This window comes from Triticum dicoccoides, chromosome 2B (genome assembly GCF_002162155.2).
Source record: "Triticum dicoccoides isolate Atlit2015 ecotype Zavitan chromosome 2B, WEW_v2.0, whole genome shotgun sequence".
NCBI classification, from domain to species: domain Eukaryota; kingdom Viridiplantae; phylum Streptophyta; class Magnoliopsida; order Poales; family Poaceae; genus Triticum; species Triticum dicoccoides.
The window spans coordinates 800,968,760-800,977,500 of NC_041383.1; the positions used below are offsets into that span (position 1 = coordinate 800,968,760).

General features: G+C 51.3%; 1 pseudogene; it reads left to right on the forward strand.

Annotated features, from left to right (window-relative positions):
* The first annotated feature begins 571 nt into the window (after positions 1 to 571).
* On the forward strand, positions 572 to 7,354 carry LOC119366433 (annotated as a pseudogene).
* Positions 7,355 to 8,741: the final 1,387 nt, after the last annotated feature.

Sequence of the window (8,741 nt, forward strand, 5' to 3'; positions counted from 1 at the left end):
GGACCGTCCAACCCGCCGCGCCAACCGGGGGAGAGATGCAGCAGGGACGGCGGAGGCGTAGGCGGGGGCGACGACGATGACGACGACGGCGGTGACTACACGCGGTTCTACAGCCTCCTCGGCATGTAGAACCGCGTGGGCGGGTGGCGAGGCGGGCGGCGAGGGAGACGGCGGGGGTAGCCCGCGGTAGTTTTTCTTTTATTTTCTTGTAAAATATGTTTAAGTTTGAACGAACTCACCGATGTTTGCGTTAAATTTGAGTCGTTTTTGCGCCGTATTTGACTTTTTTGACTAACCGTGGGCGCCGCGACTGGGGGGCATCACGCCCCCAGTGCGCGGTTTAGCGTCGGTGCGTCCCTAGGGGTCGATTTTTTGCCCCTCCTTGTGGCCAACGGCTGGAGATGCCCTCAGTCCATGCGGATCAACTATCCTATCTTTTAGCTAGCTCACCAACTAACCTATGCATCCAGCTAACGACTAACTCAGCCATGCACCGGCTAATACTCACACAATGTGTACACATGCACGTGCACTAAGTCACATGTCAAGATTATTTCCAACAGGTGGCACGTCACTTCATCATGTGCATATGGCGTGCAAGGTAGAGAAAGCGCGTAAACAGATAAGTGTCAACGTGCCATGCCTGCCAGCTGGCTGCTTTGCGGGACCCAATGGTCAGTGTCTCATGATCAGCTACTTAAGACGCCTGCCTGCCTGCCCGGCCACCCCAAAGTCAAGTTGAGAGTGTGCAAACCTGAATAGAATACCAATCCTCCTCCCTTCTTCACCCAACCTCCCTCCCATGGCAATGGCCATCATCGAAGCGGGGCGGCGGCCCTGGTGAGGTCTGCGGAGGCGGCGGCCGGCCGAGGCCATGGGGATGGGTCTGCGGTTGGGTGTGGTGACGAGCATCTCGGCGTCTCCATCCGCGTGGGGGAGACCGAGTCGTTGTGGAGGTAGGTGAGGAAACGGTGGCCACTGGCCAGCGAGCTCCTGCAACCCGGTGTGGCTGTGGGTCTTGTGGCACGCCTGGCGCTGGCATGGGTGGGCGCGGTCCGTGTTGAAATAAGCCACGACGTGTGTGGTCGGACTCGTCGGGGCGCGTGGGTGCGCGCGGGACGTGCGGGATACACTGATGCGGTCGGACTCGGCGGGCGCGTCGGGTGTGCGCGGGACGTGCGGGGGCACAGCGGAAGCCGTGGCAAAGTGTGCGTGTGTGCGTATGCTCGTGGTGTGCGTGTGTGTGGTCTGGTGGTGCGTGAGCTAGGCTCATGTTGGGTTCCACTGCATACGCCTGTGTTGTTAGCGACATTAGCGGCAGCGCGTAGCGGACAGTTGAATGGCAGGCCGCGTTGTACGTGTTAGTGGCTGGCAAGAGCGCGGCCGAAGCCCATGAATCGCACGCTCTGGCGAGTGGAGGAGGTGGGGAACATAAACTTGAGTGCTACGCTGCTGTGAGACTACAAATCCACGGCCATAAGTGTGTGTTTGTACGTGAGTTGGTGCTCTGGGAATAGTAACGGGCTGTGTGCAGCCCGGTGAAACTCCTGTGTATTGTGCCCCTCCTCCTTCTACCTCTAGTCATGAGTGAGAGAGAGAGAGAGAGCTGCAACAACAGTCTGATGTGCCCCGCAGTTGGGCGAAGTGTGCTGCTGCTGCCGGCGTGGTGCCGGCGGGCTCACCTTCTTCATCATCAGATTCACACCGGTACCGTGTAGGCCTGGAAGCTCTTCTGGCTTGGCCAGGAGTTCTCTCCCAAGGCCAAGCTAATCATCAATCGATTGAGTCAGTTAGTAATTAGCTCTTAGCTGGTTTCGGTTCCGCCACCGTCGGTGACGACGGCTGCCTTCACCAGCGAATCGAGCTGGATTCATGCATTGCCTCGCTAGATCGCACCTCGTGTCGTAGAGGTGTCCGCTACCTTCACCTATCATCTCCTTTCTACAAGCCATTCTTTAACTGAATCAGAATTCTACAGTACTAGTACTATTTATCACCATTATATTCCTCCTTGTTGTTCTTCATCATGTTGCAAATTTCTGCAAGGCATCGGGAAGTATCACCCATTCGCATTACAATTATTTTTCCTGAGATATGTCATTTGTTATAAGTTTGTTTATTCTGCTGATCCAGGTTTGAGTCTGCTAAAGTACGCAATATATATAGCTGCTGGAGAGTGGCTCAAGGTGAAGGAGTAGCAGCTGCTCAGGAGCAATGCGGTTCAGATGCTTTGGGGGTTCGGTACGCAGGAGCACATTGATTTTGGTACAAAGTAAGTTGATATGGTGCCAGTACTTTTTTTTTGCACCAAAGTGGCGCATCGACACAAATAGCCGCGGAAATGAATGCGAGCCTTTGGTTCCTAAGTGTTGACTCTGTTATTATTTGACAACAATCTATTGGAATCGTTGTGCGTAATGTATTCTCTTTCAGTTTAGTAATGCATATCGCCGTTTGATTTTAGTTTGCGTATGCATTGTGTGCCACTGCTACTTCCTTGCTGACACTGGAATTTGGGATACTAACTAGCTAGCTAGCTTCATATATCAAGTAGCGGCAGCGCGTCGTCCTCAACCGGGCGACACGGGGGAATCCAACCTCCAGCCGCCGGCGGCCCCTCCCTCACCTCCTTCCCCACCCCCGCCGCCGCTGGAGGAGGCCGTCCGACGGCGGACGGCGGCGGCGGGGCGTCCTTAGTTTTTCCTTAATTTTCTCCCTCGCCCTAGCTCATTCTCCTATCCCCACATCCATTGTTGATCTGATCTGATCTGCCAAGACAACCTGGCCAAGATCGTGGCGCCGATCCCGGCATGGACAGCGCCGTTCGGTCGCAATCTGGCGAGGCACGCGCCCCTCCAGCCGCGGTCGTCCACAGTGATGGAGGCGAGGGGCATGATGCCATCCGCGGCTGCCCACTGATGTTCCTTGTCTGGTACCGTTGTGTGGCCTTTGCCCGAGATCTTCGGCGCTGCGCACAGATCACCGTGACGAGGAACAAGCGGCGGCGCCACCACATCGTACTATCCACCTCGTCGGCCAGGGATTAACGGAGGTGGGTATGTCAAGATGGATCGAAGGCCAGAGGTTCTACGCACTCATACTGTGTGAAACTTCTTGGTAATGGCAGTGATGTAAGAAGAAGACTGGATGGGGCAGATCGGAAGAAATTTGCGTGTCGGACAATTGGAATCTTGCGGCAGTAATCTCGGCGAGTGGGGCGGCGACACTGGCAGACTTCGTTCTTGGCGGTCTCAGTTTCCGGGTGAAAACCCTAGGTCTTGTACCTGGCAATGGCGGCTTCCTAATCGTTTTCTTGTTGAAGGCATTGTTTGGAGATTGGACCTTTTCCAGGGTGAAAACCCAGGATCTGACTATGATGGTTGGACCGGACGACGATGGTGTTTGTGCACTATAACCTTCTTGAAGGCGTTCGTTTTTGGAGAATCTTTTTCGGAGTCTAGGTGTTGCCATCACTGGTTGTGCTCTTGCTGCTGCGAGCCTCTCTTTGTTTCGACTGGGCCTTTGTTTTCTTTTTTCTTCTTCTTTTATTGTTTGGCTGTGTGCATCCGTAATGTCTAGACTTGATCTGGATATTATGTTGTTGCAGAGGCTGGGTGTAATTGGTATCATCTTGATATTAATATATTCCCTTTGTCGAAAAAAGTAGCGGCAGCGCACGTTCTGTGTTTTGGCTGACATTGTAGCGCACCGACGCCTCATTATGATTGGATGGAGGTATGAAATCATATGCTTCAGCTGCTATTTGAACAAATTTATGGCCTTTGCATCCGAACATGTATGGATCTGGCTGTAAAGAGGAAAGTAGCGTTTTATTGCTTGGATTGGAATTGGAGGTTCACCGTCACATTGCCTTTCAGGTCTCATGGAATTTGAGTGTAGCCCCCGTTTTGTCCTTAATGTCCCCTCTGTTACCTGAGGAAGGGAGGGAGGGAACAGAGGAGAAAACTTGAGTAGTAGTCTGCATCTTCTCCTCTGTTTCTGAACTTGTTCTTTCCTTGAGCACTTGCATAGGGATAGCTTGAGACCCATCCCATTCCCTTGATGTCTCTTTCCTTGTTCTTTTCTGACACTAGGTTACAACAATTTAGTCAGGATCTGCATGGTGTGCAACGGAATGACACTATGCATAAGAATAGGAATGAACAAGCACCGGGAATGGAGGGGATCCCTTAACGCCATGCTAACCATGTCTTGAAACATGTGGTCATATTCCCATGGCGGCATCGTACACCAACTTCTAACAAACATATCCTGAAACAATCTGCACACGTGAACCGTTTGATAGCAAGAAAGTGTTGCTCATGCTAGTACTGAGGTTCCAAGCAAGGAAGCAAACTGGCGCATTGACAGAAATGGCAGAGGAAATTAGTACAAGGCTTTGGTTTCTAAGTGTTGACGCTGTTAGGCAATATTACATCCACTAACGCCACTCATTGTTATGCGGGCCCGACTCATTGGTAATTTGGCACCCTAGAAAGTTTTGACGCCACTACTAAGTAATCTACTCATATGTACTTAAGGTTCATATAAGGGTTTCCAACTCAAGTGTGATGTTGTTTCTACTCATATGCCTCTGGGTCCTCATGGAAAAAAAATATTTGCAATAACGCTTGTAATTTTCGGATCCGTGAATTTGCTTCAATCAGTTAGTTTAAATCTTTTTTTTTGCGAGAAATTTTTTGATATATTCATTTTGAATCATGCCAGTACAACGAATACCAGAAATAATAAAAATTACATCCAGATTCATAGACCACCTAGCGACGACTACCAGCACTGAAGCGAGCCGAAGGCGCGCCGCCGTCATCGCCCCTCCATCGCCGGAGTCGGGCATAACTTGTTGTGGTAGACAGTCGGTAAGTCGTCGTGCTAACGCCCCATAGGACCAGCGCACCAGAACAGCAACCGCCGAGATGAAGAATAACGTAGATCAGAAAGATTTAATCCAAAGACACGCGAACATAGACGAACAACGACGAGCTCCGAGCAAATCCACCACAGATAGATCCGCAGGAGACACACCTCCACACGCCCACCAACGGTGCTAGACGCGCCGCCGGAACGGGGACTAGGCAGGGAGACCTTTATTCCATCTTCAGGGAGCCGCCGCCGTCTCGTCTTCCTGAACATGACACAAACCCTAGCAAAACTGAAAGAAACGAGTAAAAACGGAAATAACTGATAAAAATAACTTTATTGAAACAATGAAATAGGTAAAAATATTGTTCAAAAATAACTGGCACCCGTGTTTTACATAGAATAATAGAAATCTTTACATTAACTTAGGATTATGTCAAAAAATATATTTATTATTTTGCTGTGTATAAATGGAGATATATTATAATAATAAAATAACGTACGATCTACAGAGAAGGCAACGTCGAGAAGAGAGAGAGGGAGAGAGCGATGGGGGTAGATGGAACTTTTGGATTTTGGTGTGTGTGTGCAGTGCAGCGGTGGCGTTGCGTGATTGGCTCCCAAGAAGCAGATCGCTTGTGATCTCAGTTGAGTTGGTGCACACGGATGAGGAGGAAACAGTGACCACGGGATGTTGACGCGCTTTCAGGAGGCACCCTACCTGTCCACGCATGTGTAATCGCGGGCAGAACCTATATATATATATATATATATAAGAAGGATGAAATCCCCGTCCGTCTCACAATCACACACCGATCGAAATCCCTCCAAAAGCACCCAGCAATTATCTCAAATCCACAACAGAAAACAAGATTCTGTCCAGCAACAGAGAAGAAAACAAGAGAGAGCGCCCAAGATGGACAGGGTTTGAATCCACACCGTGATTCACGCATCGACTTCCTCTTTTCACTTTTACCCCAGGGTAATTGATTGTACTTTTACTCCCTCACCATTTTCTCAATCAAAGCCTCCTCCCCCTGTTGACCTCTTATTTTCATTTATACAGTAGAAAAAACACAGAAACCAACAAAGCCCAAGGTGAGAGCGGCTCCAGCCATGTCGGATATTGCACCGGTGCAGCCATTGGCTTTGGGTCTCCTCCAGCCGGAGCCGGAGCCGGGCTTCCGCTTCCACCCTACCTACCAGGAGCTCGTGACCTACTACCTCCTCCGCAAGGTCCACGGCCACCACGCCTTCATCCCCGAGGTCCATATGTACAAGCACGAGCCCTGGGAGCTGCCAGGCACGTCACCTACATGTCCGTACGTGCAGAGACCGCCCGGGCCAATAACATGTAGTATTGACTTGCCTTTCATCAACCATGCATGTGCAGACAAGTCCTTCTCGCCCAGCCCACACGACGCCGGGGCCAATGTGGAGTGGTACTTGTTCGCGGTCAGGGCCCGAAAGTACCCCAACGGGCTTCGCATAGGGCGGGCAACGGTCGCCGGGTTCTGGAAATTCACCGGGAAGGATCGCCCCGTCATGCACAACGGCGTCATCGTCGGCATGAAGAAGACACTTGTGCCACACCGGCCGTGCGCCTGGTGGCACACACACCGACTGGGTCATGCACGAGTATCGTCTTCACGGCCAACACAACCACCACATTCAGGTATATCTCCATTTCTTTCTTTTCTTGATTAAGTTGTAACCGAGCTCCACAACTCTCATACACCCCCTAATGGTTAATATGTTCAGGACGCCTATGCATCGTGTCGAGTCTTCAAAAAGAACACCGTGGCTCCGTTGATCGATTTATCCAGTGATGCCGACACATATGAGGATCCAATGCAGTCTGTGCCCGGCGGCGTCGACACATACAAGGATTTGATGGAGCACGTGTCTGATGGTGCCGACTCAGACAAGGATCCCAAGCATTATGTGCTTGGTGGCATAGAATCAGACAAGTATCCAATGCAGTCTGTGCTCAGTGGCATCGGCACGCACAACGATCCCATACGGGTAGAGTCCGATGTTGCCTACGTGCGCAAGGGAAAGAAGCCGTTCCTCACTGATGGTGGCGACACGAGCATGGAAAATATGGAGTTCCTCACCGGTGGCGCCAACAAAGACAAAGAAGGGATGCAACCTGTGTACGCCGGTGCCAGCGCTGATGAGGACAACTTTGGCAACGCTTGGTACACCGCAGCCCTTGCGGAAGAGGATAACGCATGGATGCAGCTCCCCACATATGACGACTGGTACACTAGAGTCGACCTGGACAAGGATGATTCCTTGATGCAGTTCATCTTCGGTGACGTTATGCTCTTTAGCGCCGATTGAAAAGTAAAAATAGAGAAATGTAAAAAGAAGAATGAGAAGAATCCTACTCCATTGTCTATACGTTGATCCTTAAGTCATATTGTATTTTACATTTTATGTTTGAATAATAGTTTGTTTTGAGAGCCTTTTATATGAGTAAACATTGAGGTGTCTTAACCTTCAGAAATATTAATATAAATTGAGACGTCAAGGCTTCACAAATCCTGTATATGAAGTTACTCACCTATAGGTTGCAATTTAGAATATGCACCCGCTACTTTTGATAAAGCATATTTTCAAAGTACCTGTGCGATCGGAGGAAGCGTAGTCGAGCACCAAGGATTCACCGGCATCCCAGGGCATGCACGTCGACCGATCTTCACCGACATCCGTATTGGCATCTCCAGGCGGCACCTCTTCCCGGTCGACATGGAGTTCATGACCTAGGACCCCGTCATCGTCGGTCTTGGCATCCTCGGCTAGCACCTCCTCGCCGGGCATGACCACGGCAAGCCCTCCTAGGTCGCACGTGCGCCCCCCATGGTCGCAAGCCGTGCCGGGGCAACAGACCGCCGCCTCCACCAAGCACCTCTCTGGCTCTCTCCCCACTAAGATTATTTGAGATGAGATCGGAGATGGCTAACTACTTGGATCTGGATCTTTGGAAGCCAAGGGGAAGGTGATGCCGATGCGCTCCATCGGGAGGAAGAAGATGCTCTCTAATCAAGCCACTAAAAAAAGGAGGCAGCTGGTACATGTGTGCTATTCAATATGTACAAGATAGTGCTGGAATTTAGTCTATATTGGGGCAGCTCAATAACTATTTCAGAAATTCCTAATAAATCCTAGAGGCTCACTTAGCCCATTTGTGCAAGGCAAGGGATACTACTAAGGGTTAATTATCCTTTTGCCCTCAGTGGTGTCCATGTGCTCAGTTTTGCCCTCAGATGCGAATTGTGCTCAGTTTTGCCCCTAGTCCGTGCGCACCGACTCGTTCCGTGAACTCTGCCGTCTCCGTCAGGTCAACCTTTTGACTCGGCCCTTACAGGTGGGACCAGGCGGCAGAAACGGCCAATTTTATTCAGACCATTGCACGCGTGGCTTGTGGGACCCAGCAAAGAGTCGTTGAGCAGAGAGCCGTTGGCGGGTGTGCTATATAAGCGGGCGACAGCGGCGGTGACCACGGCGACAGAGAGCACGGCGGTGACCACGGCGAGAGAGAGCACGGCGGCGGGAAGCTAGCTGTGGAGGGCGCGGTGGTGGGAAGCTAGCAGTGGAGGGCGCGGCGGCGTTGAGATCCCCTTCGGCTCCGAGCTCCATGTCTTCGTCAAGCTCCCGCACCACCTCGCGGATGCAGAGCCGGGCGCGTGTGGACATGCCTGTCTTCGTCTGTCCGCGGTGCCGGGCGGGCGTTGATCGAAGGGTTTCTCAGACACCGAGGAACCAGAATCGTCCGTTCTACGTGTGCAGCGAGAATGGGGTAAGAATCAGGGCAATTGCACCATTTTCGTCGTCGGGATGTTTGAGCAATGGGTTGA